Source organism: Ictidomys tridecemlineatus, unplaced genomic scaffold, assembly GCF_052094955.1.
Source record: "Ictidomys tridecemlineatus isolate mIctTri1 unplaced genomic scaffold, mIctTri1.hap1 Scaffold_335, whole genome shotgun sequence".
Taxonomy (NCBI): Eukaryota; Metazoa; Chordata; class Mammalia; order Rodentia; family Sciuridae; genus Ictidomys; species Ictidomys tridecemlineatus.
In genome coordinates this window covers 216,817-235,850 of record NW_027522397.1, presented here as the reverse complement: position 1 = coordinate 235,850, position 19,034 = coordinate 216,817, and the positions used below count along the sequence as shown (strand labels likewise).

Sequence of the window (19,034 nt, the reverse complement as noted above, 5' to 3'; positions counted from 1 at the left end):
GAAGCCTTAATTGTCACTTCTAGATAATATTGCAAAATGTTTTTTCTCTTTTTGGGGGTGTTATTTAATTAATAAATTAATTACTATGTTAATAAATTAGGCAAGTATGTTGATATTTCCAGTTATTGATTATTATGTAACAAACTATTCCAAAGTTAAGTAGCTTAAAACAACCACCATTTTTTTATGACCCATCAAGAATTAGGGGGAGAGTTCAGCTGGGTAATTGTTCGGCTTCTAATGTCATTACTCTATAACACTCAATTAGCTAAGAGTTGTCTGCAGCATCCAATATGACTTCACCCACACAATGTGTATAGCTGTAAGGCTAGACTCAGCTCACACTGTTGACCTACCTGCAGCTTCTTCACTATATGATCTCAGGGTTTCAGAGTTTCTTAAGTAGCTGCTGGCTTCATATAGTTGTTGGCATTATAAGAGGTTTTGGTGAAAGCTAAGAGCCCTTTCTTCTTTGAAAATCCTAGACCAATTCACCCTATTCCACTTGCCAAGCTAATTAATTAATCCAGCTTGTTTAAAGGGGAATTGAATTTTTCCTGCACTCTCAATGAAAGGAGTAGCAAAAGATTTGCCAATATCTTTAATCTATTATGATAATTTGGCAAAATGATGCTTCATATCAGTATTCTCTATTTCTCCTAAATTTTTGAATTTTAATATACAAAACTCAGAGTATGTGCTCCTTCATCATTCCACACCTTTGTCTTCAGATTTTCAAATTATAGCCCTGTCAAAATCATGTGCTTATTAAATTTGAAAATGTATGGCTGTGAATGTGTATTTCACACTTTTATTTTTATTCTGACATACTAAACATTTTCCTACAGAAAGTTTAAGAATTGATCTTGAACAAAATTTATAAATTGGTATAAACAAAATAAAAATCGTGAAAGATGCTGAGAGATTGAACATTTTCTATTGGAGTGTATGAAAACTTTAGCCCCCAAGCACTCCCCTCTGGTCCATCTGAAAATCCCAAATGGGCCAATAAACAGTAGCTAAGCTGAGACTCCAGGCTTGCTTTCCCTGCATTCCATCCCCTACAAACATCTGTTTCCTCCTCTTTTCTAACATTTTTAATAGTGAACAGCACTGAGCTAGGTACTTGTCTATGCATGTATGATGTAATATTTACAATTCTTATTTACTAATTTAATATCAAATCTAGGCATTAATTTAGTAATCCAATGAAGTAAGTGAGATACAATTTAAACAAAGAAATAATAATAAAGAATCTTATATTTACATTCTTCCCAAATTCTCAGATTTTGTAACAAAGGACTAGAGAATAGAAATATTGAAAAATGGCAGATTATAACCATTTTGTGAAATAGAACATTATTTTGACTCTAACGTAAAATATTATTTATATTAGCTATCAATGGCTGTATGCCATTATTCAAAATTTAATTGCTAAAAATATTACACACATATTATTTCATAGATTTTGTGGATCCAAAATATGGATGTGACTTAGGTGGATCCTTCTTTTACAGGCTGCAATGCAAGAGTTGAGCTGAAGCATCATCTCAGGCTTGAATATGGGTTGGCTCCCCTTCCAACTCTCTCAGTGACTGTTGATCAGGTTCATGTCTCACAGGCTGAGTAAGGTAATTCGTTCCTTGGTGGCTATTGATGCTGCTAGCCATGTGGACTCCTCATAGGACAGGCCAAAACACAGCAGCTGGCTTCATCAGAATGAGCAAAAGAAGCTCCAAGACATTAGGACACTTTTTAAAAAATGATTATCTATTATTACATGTAGTACCACACCATTTTTAAAAATTTTGTTTGTTTGATTCTTTGTTTGGTATGCAGGAGCACTTAACCACTGAGCCGCATCCCCAGCCCTTTTTATTTTTTATTTTGAGACAGGGTTTCAATAAGTTGCTTGGAACCTTGATAAATTGCTGAGGATGGCTTTAAACTCATCATCTCCTGCCTTAGCCTCCCAAGTTGCTGGGACTACATCACTTTTGCAGTATTTAATTCCTGAGAAGCAAATCATTAGGTCCACTACATACTCAAGAGATTACCAGAGTACTAATACCCTATGCAGGGATAACTGGAAGTCATTTAAGAAGCTGTCAAGGATAATTATGAGCATATTTAAAACTTTTAATTAATTTACACTTCTCTAAGATAAATATATTGTCAGTTTTTGTAAGTGTAAGCTTATTTCTTGTCAACTGACATATTTGAATTATGATGTGTCTTTATTTCAGTGGATAAGTGTAAGAGTATAAATCTTTGGTTTGAGTTCTTTTATTTATTTATTTTATCTTTGCTTTTTCTTAGCCTCAAAATACCAAAGCTCAATGAATCATCCCATCTTCATTGTGTTCAGCTCATAAATATTACAAAATATTTATACCTAGAAAAATCACAAAGTATTTATACTTAGAAAATGTTTTTTTTTATATAATCTTTCAAAATCATGTACAATGGAAGTATAACCCTTGTATACATCTAGCCAAATGCAAAGCACATATTTTAGTTTCATTAAGTGTTATTTAGGGCCGGAGCACAAAATCTATAAACATGGTTCCAGAGTAAGATACACACGGCATATGGTGTCTTAAGTAAGTTGAAGCACATAAAAGGAAAATCTTATAATTGTTACACTTAGTAAAATTAGCACAAGCAAAGTTAAATAAAAAGTTTGAAATTTTTTAGTAGTAATATGAAATAAATATTATTTATCTATAATAAATGATATTTCTATTATTATAATGATACTTCTGTTATTATTATTTCATTGATTCCGTAAAATTTATAAAAAAATAGAATATTATGTAACATTGGAATAGAAATTCTCTTGTTATATAGTTGATGATTATTACCAAAACAGGATTGACATAGGTGACAATGTTAGTTGAATATTAAATGACATTATGTTTTCTACCTTTCTCCTTTAACTTTAAAAAAATTTGATATTCATCTTTAATGACCACGTAGAAGATATTAGGATATATAGATCCTGAAAAAAATTTAATTTGAATGTTTTGGTTGTACTTATGTATAATTAATTCTTTTATTTATATAGAATTCAAGTACTTTATAGAAAGCTAAACATTTTTATAAAAAGCATTTGTATTTTTTTCACTTTTCCTTCTTTGAGATCACTTTATTCATTCTTGGCTTTCAGGGTATTTCCACCTTTTCTGGGCAGTAATCTGTCTTTACTTTCATTATATTATGGGGGAGAAAAGATGCTCTTCAAAGGATAGGATCACCAATAAAACTGTTTATGACAATTTGGAATGGAAAGATTATGTGAAGAAAAATAAAAATGTCAAAGGTCTGCATGTCAATGAATTAACTGGTGGGCACATGGTCATAAGATTTCTAACAATGATGGATGATGTTATACTGAAAAGATAAACATGGAAAATTAGTCTGTTTTTACAATAAGCAGGTCTTTACTTCCTTAGTAATTCCGGTCCTTTATTATCATTTTATAAGGGTGAATGTTAAAATATTTTGTTAATGTACTACTCTTAGAATCTATTTCCAGATTAACAACAACAACAAAAGCCTAATGCAAATGAAAACATTGGATTACTATAAAACCCATTATGTATTTTATCTACAGTTAAATAGACTTATTTGTATAAATACCTGTTTAATTTCATCAACTTATAATTAATAACTTTGAAGTCTGTTTAATTTTTGTAAATATGTAGATAGTATAGGTAATACTATTTTCCTGCCATGCTAATACAGTGTTATAACTCTGATTTCTATGACTTTTGTTGCTCCCACAGTTCCAACTAGTAGGAAATCCCAAACCTCCATCTTCACACAACTTCCCCCCATCCATTAATTTAGTTCCTTCTGTGGGTTGAATGTTTGTGTTTTCCCACATTCATGTAATGAAGTTCTAAATTTGACTATTTGACAAATCTGCTATTTGACAATGTTTGGAGGGGCTTTACTTTTTTTTTAATTTCAAGTACAGGATGTTTTATTATGAACATTTCCAAAATACAAGTTTTTAAAAATTCCATTATTAGTATGTACATGCTTGCTCCAGTAACCAATATTTTTAAAAATATTTAATACTCCTGCTTTGCCAGAGAGTGAAGCATTGTTCACCCTTTCTATGATTCTGTAAACTAAGATGCTTCTTCCTCCTGTCCCCAGGACTGTCAGAGTTGGAGAGGAAAGGCTACAGTTTCATTCACTTCCCACAGCAGGTTACCACAAATGTTTGCAAATTCTTTTAGAGGAAGATAATAAAAGATGGCATATCAGAAGGCCTTACCCCTTTTCAAAGACATCTGCAATATCTCTCACCCCACATGCACTTCCACAATGTGATTTTGTCACCTACTTTCTGCTGCTTTCCCAAGAAATGAAGTCTTTTTAATCTCCTTGAATCCTGGTGATCTACAACTACACAGACCTCTAGAATATGGCAGAAAAGAAGTTGTGTCCATTCTGGGTTCAGCCATCAACTGGCCTAGCAGCTTCTGTATCCTTCCATTTGGATCACTTAGTCTTGACTTGTTCCATCTGAGAAACCAAACAACGTGCTATGAGATTTACAAGCCAAGAGGAGAGACCACATGCAGGCATACTGATTGACCAACAACCACTACTGCCAGCCACAAGAGGCTGCCATCTTGGATGACCAGGACAGTCTAGTCTTCAGATGACTGCAACCCCAGCCACCATCTAACTGCAATGACATGAGCTATCCCCCAGAGTGTCATTTGTTTTTAATCAATACAATTTAAAAAAAATCCTCGTTGGGTGATGTGGCTCAAGCTGTACCATGCTTGCCTGGCATGCGCTGGGTTCCATCCTCAGCACCACACAAAAATAAAGATGTTGTGTTCACCAAAAACTAAACAAATAAATATTAAAAAATTCCTTTTCTCTCTCTCTCTTTAAAAAAAATCTGACTTAGTCCTATTATGATGTTTCACAGATGGTAAAATGGATGCGCAAAGAAGAGTGGGAATTTTGAATTGTTCCTTCATGGACACAGTCACCCATGTGGTGGCCAGGTCTGATATTATTATATATACATGACAAATTGGAATAGGGGTATCTAGTTATCTATTACTGTAAAAAATTTTCTCTAATTTCAGTGGATTAAAACAACTATTTATCATCTTTTACCATATTTCTGTGGGTTGAGTGGATTTATTTAACCTTTAATTAAGTTTTAGTGAGGTCAAAAGGTGAGTTCTGATCCAGTGGGATCAGTGTATTTATAATAAGAGCCTCCAAAATTCCCTCTCTTTGTCTGTCTCTCTATCTCCTCTCTCTCCTCTCTCCCTCCTGCCTGCTTCTACTATGTGATGATAGAGGCAAAAAATGGTTATCCAAAGTCAGGAAGAAAACCACCATGAAAAGCTGAGTTGGCTGGCAAAGTGATCTTGGAATTCTCAGTGAGAAAATGAATTTCTGTTGTTTAAGTCCCACAGTCTGTGGTATGCTGTTATGGCAGCCTGAGCTGACTACAGCAGCCACCATTTCACTCAGTCCACAAGGTGCCCTCAACTTTCTAACAGGAGAACCAAGAACTACACCTGGAAATAAATTCCTTTTATATTTCCTTCTTTGTTCCTTGATGAAGGATGGGCTGCTTTTCCAATGCTGTCAGAAGGAACTGTTTTAGTTGGTTTTTTTTTTCATTCTTGAGACCAAAAGACCTGACAAGAACAATTAAAGGAGAAAAGTTTATTTTGGGGGCTCACAGTTTCAGATGTCTCTTACCATGGATGGTGAACTCCATTCCTCAGGACTCCAGGGGATGCACGACATCACAGCAGAAGGATATGATAGAAGAATTCAGGTCAAGACATGGCTACTGAGAAGCACACACAGAGATTCCACTTGCTATGGACAGAATGTATACCCCACAAGCACACCTCCAAGTACCCACCTCCTCCTGCCACACCCAACTTGCCTACAGTCACAACTCAGTTACTCCCTATCAGGGGAGATTACTCACTGATTAGGTTAAGGCTTTCATAACCCAGTCAGTTCACTGCTAAACTTTCCTGCATTGTCTCACATGTGAGCTTTTTGAGACATCTAATAGTGAAACCATAGTAGGACCTGACAGGCAATGTCTCAAAGACTAGAGTGCTGCTGGCCCATACTAAGCCCCTAGGATGACTAGCTCTTGTATCTTAGAATTTCATGTTAAGCCATTTTTTTATACTGTGTATCTGCTGGCTTAGGGTATCAGAGAATGGAGGATTCCTAGAGAAAGGAATGAACGCTTCTCAAAGAACCATTAGGCTCTGGACCCACATTCTGAGTCTCAAGACTTCCTTCATCATTCTTGTTTTCTACCTAATGACACATATGTCACAAAGACCCGTATAAAGCATGCCTTTTGTTATTTTATTAAACTATGAAACTTACAACTCTATTTTAAATTGCATTATCTTAAAAATGCTCATATAGGAGCTGGGGTTGTGACTCAGTGGCAGAGTGCTTGCCTAGCACGCATGAGGAAATGGGTTTGATTCTCAGCATGCCATATAAATAAATAAAATAAAAGTCAATTGACAACTACCATGTTTTTTTTTTTTAAAGTTGAGGTAACTTTTGAAAATATGTGAGTGAATGTATATGTGTTCAACATATATATTAGAATATATAATTATACATTTTAGTACACTTACTAATATAACAGCTGGATTGTTTTGATATAATGGAAAACATGAGTAATTTAATTTTTGATATAATGGAAAATATGAGTAATTTAATGTGTTTACTTCATAGTTAAAATTTTTTATTGCATAGAACAATTTTCAAGGTATAGGTTTATAAAATTACTCAGGGGATATACTTCAGGGAACTATCCATGAGAAAGTAAAATTATCAGGGAGTTGAAGTTTACTAATAAAGTTCACAATGATTACTTATTGAATATGATTGAATTTGACCTACACTTTTCTGGAGATATCACATCACTACCACATTAAATAATGCTTATAGTGTGTCTGAAGAACTAGAATTTCTTATATTATACCTCTGTTCTATCTGGCCCAAAATATAAGTGTCAATCAGAAGATGAAAAGAGAGAAGTTGTGGAAACTCACAGGTCATTTGATATCAGTGAACACAGAACTGCCACTGTAAAGAATTTGAGTAAACTGAGCTAGACCTTCAAAGATTGAGTGAGCTTAGAAATCATATTCATATCTCACTAAATTTTTGTGAGAGTGAATGAGTTTGTACATGAAATATCTGGGGAGCAGCTCTGCCTATATTCTTTGGAGTTTTATAGATCTTTATAAAAATTTCTAATTGTGTAATTTAGGCAAAAATTATTAATATCTCTCTCCATCAATTTAATCAGCTTTAAATTATTTTAAATGACTGCCTCAGAATTACTTTGAAAATTATATAATGTGTGTAAGATCTTCATGCCTTAATAGATTCCCGGAAAATGATAAGAATCATTACTTGAGAGTTGGGAACACTAACTTATTGCTTCTCATATTTATTTCAGCAAGGAAAGGTGCACATTAATGAGAACATCACATGCCGATGTGGTCTGAGCCTTTATTTTGTACATTTGTTCTGTCAGTCACATGGGTTAGACTGCAACTTGAACTTACACCTCCTCTATCCAGTTTATGAGCTTGGGTGAATAAACACTTAAAATATTATACAACCAGAGATATGAAAAATTGTGCTCTATATGTGTAATAAGAATTGTAATTCATTCTGCTGTCATATATAAATACAAAATACTATGTAGATGTAGAAAAGAAAGGAAAAGCATGTTTTATAATTTATTTTTAATTGGTAAATGAAGGAAATATACATATGCAATATAAAAATGAGAGAGGAAAAATCAAAAATAAATTTAAAAATTAGATTAGCTACCTAATTACAAATAAAAAAAAATTCAAGACTAACAGTCAACTTGAATTCTGGTTCCTTTATAGCAAGAATTATCTTTATTCATCTTCATATTTATAATGGTCCTTCACTCAGCACTTTACTCAATAAACAGTAGTTGATTGACTGTCATTTGAACATATGCTGACAGCTTATTTCAATTGTTCATATCTTAAAATAACCCAACACATTAAATATCTCTAAACAATGTCTTTTAATGATTGACAAGCTTTATTAATTAATATAGCTTGTAATGGACTTATTAAGATCAAGCATAATTGGGTTCCATTTTGACACCTTTGAGTAATACATTTTTTATCCATTGTACTGCTTTTTAAGCCTTGGCAATCTTAATGGCATGTCTGAGTCACCTTTTCTGTGGCTTAATGCAATATCGGATAGAGGACATAATGAGTGGAAATGTATTTAAAGGTACAAATATGCTCCTAAATTATCATTCCATTCTGTGACATTTGGTAGTTAAAATCTATTCCAATTAAACTCTTTTGAGATAGTAATTTATGATGAGAAGCAAGAATATTCAAAATACTTAAATGCTCAGAAGCTTTATTCTATTAAAAGCATAGATGTCCAAGAAAGATTTCAGAGCATATCTACAAGAAGCAGAATCTGCCTATGGTAAGGATTATTAGTGACATTAAGTTTACATAAAGTATTTATATTTCTAAAATATTGCTAATATATATGGTAAACAATATAATTCCTCATTGTGGGGTATATTTAGATGACATTTTCAAACAAATAAACATGGATATGTTTAAGCCATTTAGCTAAGGTTCAAATATTTCTTATCAAAATTTAATTAAAGTTTATTTTTATATATATCAACCTTTTTTGGTTCAAATATTTTGCATATGGATTAAGTATCACTAGTCAGGATGAGTAGTTTTGTTTAGTGGAAATATGACTAAACAAGATAAAATTGAAATTGTTTTATTTATTTTAGAAAATGGCTTGAAGATGCAGTTCTCAAAACGAATTCCATGAAGTGTTTGAGTTTAGGTGAAATCCTAATATATTGAATCAATATATATTCTCAGCAACACTGTGTGTCTGGCAGGAAATGAAACAGACAAGGTAGTTGCCCTTGTGGAACTGATGTTGAGGGACTTCCATCTCAAAGAAATGAACATACACTTAATAGGTTAGATTATGATAAGTGTAGAGAGCAGGATAAAGCAGTTTAGGAGGTTGGAGTGCAATGACATGAGTGGATAAAATTTTACACAGTGTATTACTGGAAGGTCTCTCGAATAAGTAGTTGTTAGAGCAGATGTAATGCCGTGTGAGTGAGCCATGGACTACCTAGTGGCCGAGTCAAGAAAAGAACAAACATAAGGGCCAGTAGTGTTAATGACCTTGGAACTGTAGGATGGTTGAGGAGTCCAGTGGGCTTGGGGAGGAGAAGAGAAAGTTAGAAGATGAAGCTAAAGATGTTCAGAGCAGTGAGAATGGTGGACATTGCAAAGACTTTGGAATTTATTCTGAGTGGGGAAAGTGGTTTGGGGAGGGTTATGAATAGAGATGAAAATGGCAATGAATAATTGGTAGCAACTATGTATCACTTCAAAATGTTAACCATATTAAAATGCATTATATCAGTATGATGTTATATATACATTATTGGATGTATTAAATTCTTATTTCAAACATGTATCATATTTTGAGAAAATATAATAATTATTTTTCCTAATTTAAAAAATCTTGATGCATATTACTTTTGATGAATATGCTAAGAATACATTAAACATTTTAAACTGTTTTAAGGTGAAGTTTATTTGTAAAACTCTGATCTAGACACATAAGTTTGAAACATGTAATTATGCTACTTAATTGCCCAATCCTGAGTCAATCAACTGAATTTCTTTGTAACTTGCTTTTGTTTTTGTTTTTCTGCTATAAAACAAGTGTATTGGTTTGGATGACTTCCAAGGACACTTATAGCTTTCATGTCCTGTAAAATTTCTATTTTCCCAACTATCAGAGAAACTTCTAAGGAAGTAATATTCTCCAAAATCATATTTTAAATCTTAATAAATTTCAGAATTTGGAGAATCATTGATTTCTTGATGTAAACCACCATAATACTAGAAATATTCAATACTTTGATATTGTATACTTTGCTATTATAAGTAATTTATAAAACTATACTTTGTGTATACTTTGCTATTATATATACTTTGCTATTATACTTTGCTTTATAAGTAATTTATAAAACTAAATATACTTTGCTATTATAAGGTTTGGTGCAAGAAATCTATGAGCAATCTTATGCAAACATTGCAAGCTCCAAAAAGTGTTACTTTTTTTTTCTCTTACACACTAGAAAGCAGATATTTAAACAAAGGAAAATAGCTCTATAAGGCAACATACCAATGTGCATTAAACTCCTTATGACTTGACTTAATTACATGTATTCTTTTGTAATTTGTCCATACATTCTTTTTAATTTTCTTTAATTTTCCCTGATCAGACATTTTAAAAATTTTCTCTAAGACCTGAGGTAGTAGGACTCATTTACAATGTTCCTTTGCTTCTCTGGCAGCTTTATGTAACAACTGATGCTGAGCAATCTTTACTTAAAGTTCCTCATCCCAGGCTCCCAGTTGTCCAATTAAAAACAGAATCACTGCATGACATTTGAATTATTTTTATACACCCAATGAAACTATGTCCAGTTTCCATTTCTGCAACTACCAAGAGAGAATCCCTTGTAAACACATTTTTTAAATGAAATAAATTCAGGAATACATTCAAATTAGGAGCCAGATATATCTTTAAAATGAGTGTTGTTTGAATAAACTGAGATTAAGAAGCACAAGGGGCTGGGGTTGTGGCTCAGAGGTGGAGCGCTTGCCTGGCATGCTTGAGGCACTGGGTTTGATCCTCCTAGGTTTGATCCTCAGCACTACATAAAAATAAAAAAAAAATAAAAGGTACTGTGTCAACCTACAACTAAAAAATAAAATTTTTAAAAAAGAAGCACAAATATTCATTTGTGTATGTGCGTGTGTGTGTGTCTGTGTTTGTTGACATTTAAGGATGAGGGGACGTTTCTTTACTATGCACTTATGTTTCTAGTTTTCACAGATACTTTACAAATAGAGAAGCATGAGGTTATGTTTGAGATATGAGGTATCCCCCCAAAGCTATTATGTAAGACAATGCAAAGAAATGTGGAGGTGAAATGATTGGATTATGAGAGCTTTTTTTTAAAAAAATAATAAATTTATTTTTAGGTGGTGCTGAGGATCAAACCCAGTGTCTCACACATGGTAGGGAGAACTCTACTGCTGAATAACAACTCCAGCCCATAGATTATGAAAGCTTTAACCTGACAACTGATATGGATTAATCTGGCTATCACCATAATCAGATGGAGAGTGGCTGAAGGAAATAGATCACCGGTTCATGCCCTTGGGGTGCTGCAGTCTGACTGGGCACAAATAACTGGTAGGTCACTAGACACTTGTAGGTTCAAACAAGTCTCTTTGAGGTCTGGTGCTAAGTCCTGAGCTTCTTTCCTCTACCATGCCCTTCTGCTTCAACTTTAGGCCCAGAACAATGAACAGAGCCATTTATGGATGAAGTCCTCTCAAACATTGAAGGCTAAATAAATTCTTTCTCCTTTAAAATTTGTTTTGTCAGGTCTTTCTGTCAAAGCAGTAAAAATGATGACTAAAACACCTGACAAAGTGGTGTACATAAATGGGAAGAAAAAATATGTGAAAGACCTAGGGTTTAGAATAATCACAATTCTGAGGGGTGAGGGTATTGTGTTCCACTCCTTAGTTTTATAAGTAGAGTTTTTTTTTTCTTTTTCCCTATTTAAGTAAATGTAAATGATTGCTTGTCATGGGTCCCAGAAGCAACATATCAATCTTAATAAGGATTTCTGTTAGTGATAACAGTAGGATGAGATTGGAAAGTGAGAATGCAGTGCTCGTTTATTGTGTGGTCCTAGTGCTAAGTAAATGGCAGAGGACATTTGATATGAGAAAGGAGCTATGATGTTTGTTTGGCAAGTAGAAAGAAACATTAGGGAAACGTGAATGACCAGCTAAAACTTGTAGACCAGCCTTTAAATTTTTATTTTGTGTTTTAACTGCTTATAAATCCAACTGCCTTACTCTCAAATGTTTACTCATAGGTTATGAAATCTCAAGTTTATGACATCTAATTCATATCATATTGTGGATAATGTCATTCCATAATTTCTGGAACAGATAACTTTGAATAGGAAATTGTGGTTATTTCCAAATGGCTTAAGCTAAATTGATCATAATTGACCACAGGTTGTCCATCATTCCTTGTATGAAAACTAATAAAATAGTTATTTGACTTAAAGACTCATTGGTCTTCAGATTTAGCATTTTCACCCATGAAGTGAAAAAGAATCTCTTATACAGCTAGATAAAGCATTCATGTAGTTGTTTTTCAATTTTCTTCTTGAATCACATTCTTAAGACCTATAATATAAAAAAAGTAAAAGGACTGTATTTTAGTCAGCTTTCTGTCACTATAAAAAAGTATTGGAGACTATCAACTTATAAAGAAAAAAAGGCTTATTTTTAGCTCATAGAGGATCCAGTCTATGATCAGTCGGCCCCAAGACTCTGGGCCAATGGCAAGTCAGCTCACCATGGTGGGAGTGCATGGTGGAGCAAAACTACTTAGCTCCTGATGAGCTGGAGAGCAGGAAGGTGATTGGGGTCCTAGTATATCTTTTAAGGGAACACCCCCAATGACCTCCTACTAGGCCCCTCACCTCTTAAAGATTCCATTACCCCTCAAAAGGCACTTTATCACATGGGAATTTGGGAGAATTTGATATCTAAACCATAACAGGCAGTTAGTGTAATACAATGTAAAATAAACACATAATTTTTTAGAATGGTAGTAGTATACAATCTATGTGATCTTTGAGGGAAAATCAAATTCTTAAGACATTGAAAGCATGATTCTAATTTCCTTAGCACTTCTAATAATTTCTTAATCTTTTTCCAGCAGTTGGTGACCATTCCAACTTGACCTATCTTTACAGACTTTGGTGGACAATACCTGGGATTGGTTCATAGTCTGAATGCTGAAAACTACATCTCTCAGACTCCTTTGCAGTTGGTGCTCTGCATGTGCTCAGGAATTTTCTACCACACACATTCTCATGGAAAATACAAAGGGAAGATCCTTCCACAAACTGCTTCTTGACTTTGACCAGAGGAGATTTTTAAACTCTGCGGTTAGGAAGAAAACATAAAGGTTATTTGAACGTGACACAGCAGAATGAGAACCATATACAGTATCTTACTCGTTCATCTCAAAGGAGTAACTAGGGCAACAAGAGAATGAGGAACATAAGAAAAATAGGTCTTACTTGCTGTCCATTTGCAACCTGGTGGGTACCAGAGTAGAGGCTTTCAAATAAAGTAAGTCCCACTGTGAGACACACAATAGCTAGTTTCCTGTTCTCAGGTTCAATAGTTAGAAAATGCCAAAGCTGGGATCTGAGCCAACTCTGCTCAGACTAGTGCACTACAATACCTCCACTTCAGGAGACGTCTGTATGATATACAATCACATCTTTGTACTAATATTTTTGTATCTTTTCTGGTTGGGCTAGGATTTGTGTCTTTGTTTAACTGACTCTGGTCTAGGGTTATGTTCAGTGTGTCTTAAACCATTCTTGTCTGGTGCTGTCTAATATGGGGCTGCTCTGTTCTCTATATCAGGGTCTTTATAATTAATTGCAAAAAATCATCAGTCTATTTATTGGTCTACAGTAACTAGAAATCCAGGTTATAAATATGCTGCTGACAGTCTTGTTGAAAGGATGCAGCCCTCCTGAACTTTCTTCCTGTAACCTAAAGGCCTCCAGGTATTTAGCACTCTGGGAGTAATGTAACTGAGGGCTTTCGGGTCCTGAATTTGTGTTTCTGAGCTCTTTGCTTGCTGCCTTCATGGTCAACATTCTCTTGCTTGAGGGGCTGGGGAGATTTTTTTTTTGAAGAAACAGGCACTCCTGAACACTGGGTCAGAGCTGAAAACAAATAGTTGTCATACTTCTTAGGAAGTATCACGGGAAGTATGCACTTAAATCCCTTGTCTGGGTAATAACAGTTCTGGTTTCTATGCTTGAATCATTTTATGTCCAAGAATCATGTCAATATTGGTTTTAAAATATGCATGCCATCCAAACTGGTTGTCTACAATTTTTCCATTGAAAGTGTTTTTCTTAACTAAATATTTCAGCATTTCCCCTCACATAGACAACAAAAAATGAGAAACTGAAGCTTATTATGAAAATAAACATTTAGACATCATCTGAAAAATCAAGATTAAATTCAAACTGATACAATAAATTATACTTTGCTTTTTTGACAGATCTCCAAAAATGCATTTTTGACACATTCTGCCCGTATATTCCAATTTACTAATTATAACTCAATTTAAAAATTTTTTAAAGACTGCCTGCTATCTGCTTTGTCCATGAGAGTATTCCCTAACCCTCTAACCCTAACACCCAACCCTAACCCTAACCCTAAATCATAACCCTAACCCCTAACCCTAAACCCTAAAACCTAACCCCAACCCTAACCCTAACCCTAAATCCTAAACCCTAACCCCTAAACTCTAACCCCTAAACCCTAAACCCTAACCCCGACCTCTGACCCCTGACCCTAACCCCTAAACCTAAACCTAACAATAACCCTAACCCTAAAACCCTAACCCTAACCCTAAAATCCTAACCCCAAAACCCTAACCCTAACCCTAAAACCCTAACCCAAAAACCCTAACTCTAACCCAAAAACCCTAACCCTAAAACCCTAACCCAAAAACCCTAACCCTAAAACCCTCACCCTCACCCTCACCCCTAACCCCTACACCCTCAATCTAAACCCTAAAGCTAAACCTAACCCTAACCCCAAACCCTCACCCTCACCCTAAACCCTAACCCCAACCCCATCCCCAACCAACCCTAAGCCTTAGCCCTAGCCACAGCCCCTAACCCCTAGCCCTAGCCCCAACCTCAACCCTAACCCCTAACCTTAACCCTAGCCCCAGCCCCTAACCCATAACCCCTAACCCTAACCCCTAACCCTCTAACACTAACACCCTAACCCTAACCACCCCAACCCTAACCCCAACCCTACCCCTACCCCTAACCCTAACAACCCTAACCCTAAACCTTAAACCCTAACCCTAACAACCCTAACCCTAACCTGAACCCCTAACCTCTAACCCCAAACCCTAACCCTAAACACAAACCCTAACCCATAACCCCTAACCCAACCCCAAAACCCTAAAACCTAATCCCACCCCTCACCCTAAACTTAACCCTAACCAACCCTAACCCTAACCCTAACCGTAAACCCTAAACCTAACCCTAACCACCAAAACCACCCTAACCCAAACCCCTAACCCCCTAACCCCAACCCTAACCCCGAACCCTAACACTAACCCTAAACCCAACCCCTGACTCTAATCCCTAACACTAACCCTAACAATAACCATAACCCTAACCCTAAAACCCTCACCCTCATCCCTCAACCCAAAACCCTAACACCTACACCTTCACCCTAAACCCTAAACCTAACCCTAACCCAAAACCCTCACCCCTCACTCCTCACCCTAAACCCTAAACCCAACCCCAACCCTAAGCCATAGCCCTAGCCCCAGCCCCTAACCCCTAGCCCCAACCCCAACCCTAACCCTAGCCCCAACCCCTAAACCTAACCCTAACTCTAACCCTAACCCTCTAACCCTAACACCTTAACCCTAACCCTAACCCCAACCCTACCCCTAAACCCTAACAACCCTAACCCTAAACCCTAACAACCCTAACCCTAACAACCCTAAACCCTAACCCCACCCCTCACCCTAACCCTAACCAATCCTAACCCTAACCCCCTAACCCTAACCCCTAATCCTAACCCCTAATCCTAACCAACCCCTAACCCTAACCCCCAACCCTAACCCTAACCACCATAACCCTAACCTTAACCCTAAACCCTCACCCTCACCCCCACCCTCACCCCCACCCTCACGCCTAACCCTAACCCTCTAACCCTAACCAACCCTAAACCCTAACCCTAACCCCCTAACCCTTAACCCTTAACCCCTAACCCTAACAATTTTCTCCATTAAATTTCCTCCTGATCAATAAAGATAATTAGAAATGCAATATCGCATAGGCTTAAGACAAAAATAAAACCAATACAATTTTATGAAAAGTCTACTTACCTCTACATAACTCTTCAAAAAAGGGTCCCAAACTCCAGGAGTTTTAATCAATCCACAAATATTTACAGATGTCTTTCAGCTGTCACTGAGCATACTTTGGGTTGCTGAACTGTATGCATAATCATTTTCATCTGCTCGAAGATAAAAAAATTTTTAAAGTCATTTGGTGAAGGCCCAGAGTTCAATACCCAGCATCACAAAAAAACAAAAAAGAGAGAAAAGTCGTTTAGTATTGAGAACTTCTGTTAAGACAATAGTAAACTGAGCTATTGTTAAAAGAATAATACATCATGCTCAAGTGGGATCTACTCTAGGAATGCAAGGTTGGCTTAACAACTGAAAATCTCTTAATGTAAATAAAGATCTACTGATCTAAACCAAATCAGTAGACCAAAGAACAAAAACTACATGATCATCTTGTGACCATGGACAATCTAGGAACTTTCCACAATCTGATTAAACAGTATCTATGAAAAACCCACAGTAAACATGAAATTTAATAGTGATAGATTGGATGCTTTTTTTCCCTAAAATCAAGAACAAGATAAGAATGTCCCCTCTCACTATTTCTATTCATTATACTGGAGGTTTTAGCTAGGGCTTTCAGCAAATTATAGAAAAGACATCTAGACTGAAAAGGAAAACTATATTTTCTGTCTAGAAAATTCTAAAATTCCATTAAAATTTATTAGAATTAATAAATGAATTCATCAATGTTGCCAGGTACAAGATAAATACAAAAAATGAATTTACAATGAAGAAGCAAACAATGAAATTAGGAAAACAATGCCATTTGTAAAAGCATCAAAAACTAAAAATAAAAGGTGTAAGTTTTACGAAAGAGATGAAAAGTTCCATCTGAAAAGTAATATTGTTGAAACAAATTTCAAAAGACCCAAATAAATATAAAGACACCTCAGATACACAGGTTGGAAGACCACTATTGTTAAACTAGTCTACAGAGTCCTATCATTCCTATCAAAACCACAGGGAATCTTTTTGTATAAATGGACAAGCTAACTAACTGCATTGTAGGTTTTTTAAAATTATATATATATTTTAGTTGTAGATGGACACAATACCTTTATTAATTTATTTATTTTTATGTGATGCTAAGGATTGAACCCAGTGCCTCACACATGCTAAGCAAGCACTCTACCCATTTAACAACTCCAACCTGCAACTGGCAGTTCTTTTAAAGTAAAGAATAAATTTGCCAAGGCCTGTAATCTGTTCAGCTCAGTAGGCTAAAGCCAGGTGGATCACAGTTCAGAGCTAACCTCAGCAACTTAGCAGGGCCCTACGCAACTCAGTAAGACCCTGTCTCTAAATAAAATACAAAATAAGGCTGGGGGAAGTGGCTCAGTGGTTAAGTGCCCCTGGGTTCAACACCTGGTACCCCCCCACATACCCAAAAAGCATTTAATTATGTCAGAAGCAGCCAAAATAAATAATCCATTACTCAACTATTACTATGTTCCAAGCACATAAAGATATTTCCCCTTAATTTTAAAAAATTCAAGCCTAGAGAAAGAAACAATAAAATGCAAATAACAAATACAATACAAATAGTAGTAGCTAATATTTATTGGATCTTTACTACATACCTGGTCTATTATTTAATTTGGGGCTAGGGATGTAACTCAGTGGTACAGTGCCTGACTAGTGTGCATGAGGCCCTGGGTTCTATCCCTCCCACACAGAATCACACACACTCACACTACATACTAATTGTTTTCTTCCACATTATGTTGAAAAAACTAAGGGAGTGAAATTATGAAACTTGTCCAAGGTCACATACACACACACAAAATGAGGACAAGGAAATTCAGAGAACATAAAACTACTAGGCATGACTAGAACTAGGACAAGAGATAGGTAGGAGGCAATGATATTGCAGGTGGCAAACGAAACTAGAAATACAAATGCAAAAGCGAGTTTGGAATTAATCCTCAAGAGGCTCAGTTTCTCTCTCCCTCATTTCCCACATCGACCCAAGCATTAAAGCTTCTGATCCTACCACCTAGAATTTCTACAATATTTCCTCTTCTCTGGAATTCTACAACACCCTGAAATTGTGTTAATCACTGCATTAGCTTTCTAACTAGTTACCCTGCCTAAAATACTGCTTTTCCACATTACTACCAGAATTAAATCCTTTAAAGTCAATTTCCGGGGTTAAACACCTAAGTTTGAAATAATATGTGACTCTGAATGCGACCCAGCATGTACTTTGAGGAGTTATAACACAAATTCTCTTTTCAAATCCTCAAAAACCAGAATCAGTAACACATGGTTGCCACAGTAACCAAAGCTTCTCCAGCTGGCTCACATTTCCCAGAACCCAAGGTTTTAGAGCATAAGGGGAAAAAACTCGGAAGGAAAATCCTCAAAAACCAGAATCAGTAACACATGGTTGCCACAGTAACCAAAGCTTCTCCAGCTGGCTCTCATTTCCCAGAACCCAAGGTTTTAGAGCATAAGGGGAAAAAACTCGGAAGGAAAACACGGGTAAATCCAAGCACACCCTTTTTGTCTTCTAAACAAGTAAGCTCGCAATTATACTCGCGGCACTCACCCACCTACCGCCGGAGCTCCGCAGGAAACCGCCTCCACTCCAGAAGAAAGCTCTCACCGGAAATTGTGAGCGTGGGCTTGCTCTGAGCATGCCCCAAAACCTGCCTTGGGAGCATGCGCAAAACCTAGCCCCGCCCCAACTCCTCCTTTGAAGGTTGGAACGAAGTTGCCCGCCCCTTGAGCCGCTACCGGCTAACGGAAGTGAACCAAGAACTGACTATAGGATGCTGCCTTCCCATTTGTTTGGCCAGAGATTTGCATCATTCTGTCCCATCCAGAAGGTGTAAGATTTCCAT

The 19,034-nt window shown here is 35.9% G+C and overlaps 1 protein-coding gene and 1 long non-coding RNA gene across 7 annotated transcripts in view; one reads left to right on the top strand and one right to left on the bottom strand.

Moving 5' to 3' along the window:
• The window catches only part of LOC144373264 (transport and Golgi organization protein 1 homolog), a 161,740-nt gene that overhangs the window by 98,139 nt on the left and 44,567 nt on the right, over positions 1 to 19,034 (top strand). The window lies entirely within an intron of this gene.
• On the bottom strand, positions 1,432 to 18,890 carry LOC144373267 (uncharacterized). 3 transcript variants are annotated; one of them, XR_013432999.1, is made up of 5 exons: positions 18,740 to 18,890; positions 16,162 to 16,292; positions 12,982 to 13,154; positions 5,752 to 12,389; positions 1,432 to 4,539 (listed from the first exon to the last, which is right to left on the bottom strand). It is a non-coding gene; the product is annotated as an uncharacterized LOC144373267 (long non-coding RNA). The 3 variants fall into 3 exon arrangements; XR_013432998.1 differs by having other exon boundaries at positions 18,744 to 18,889; XR_013433000.1 differs by lacking the exon at positions 5,752 to 12,389 and having other exon boundaries at positions 1,432 to 5,687; positions 18,744 to 18,851.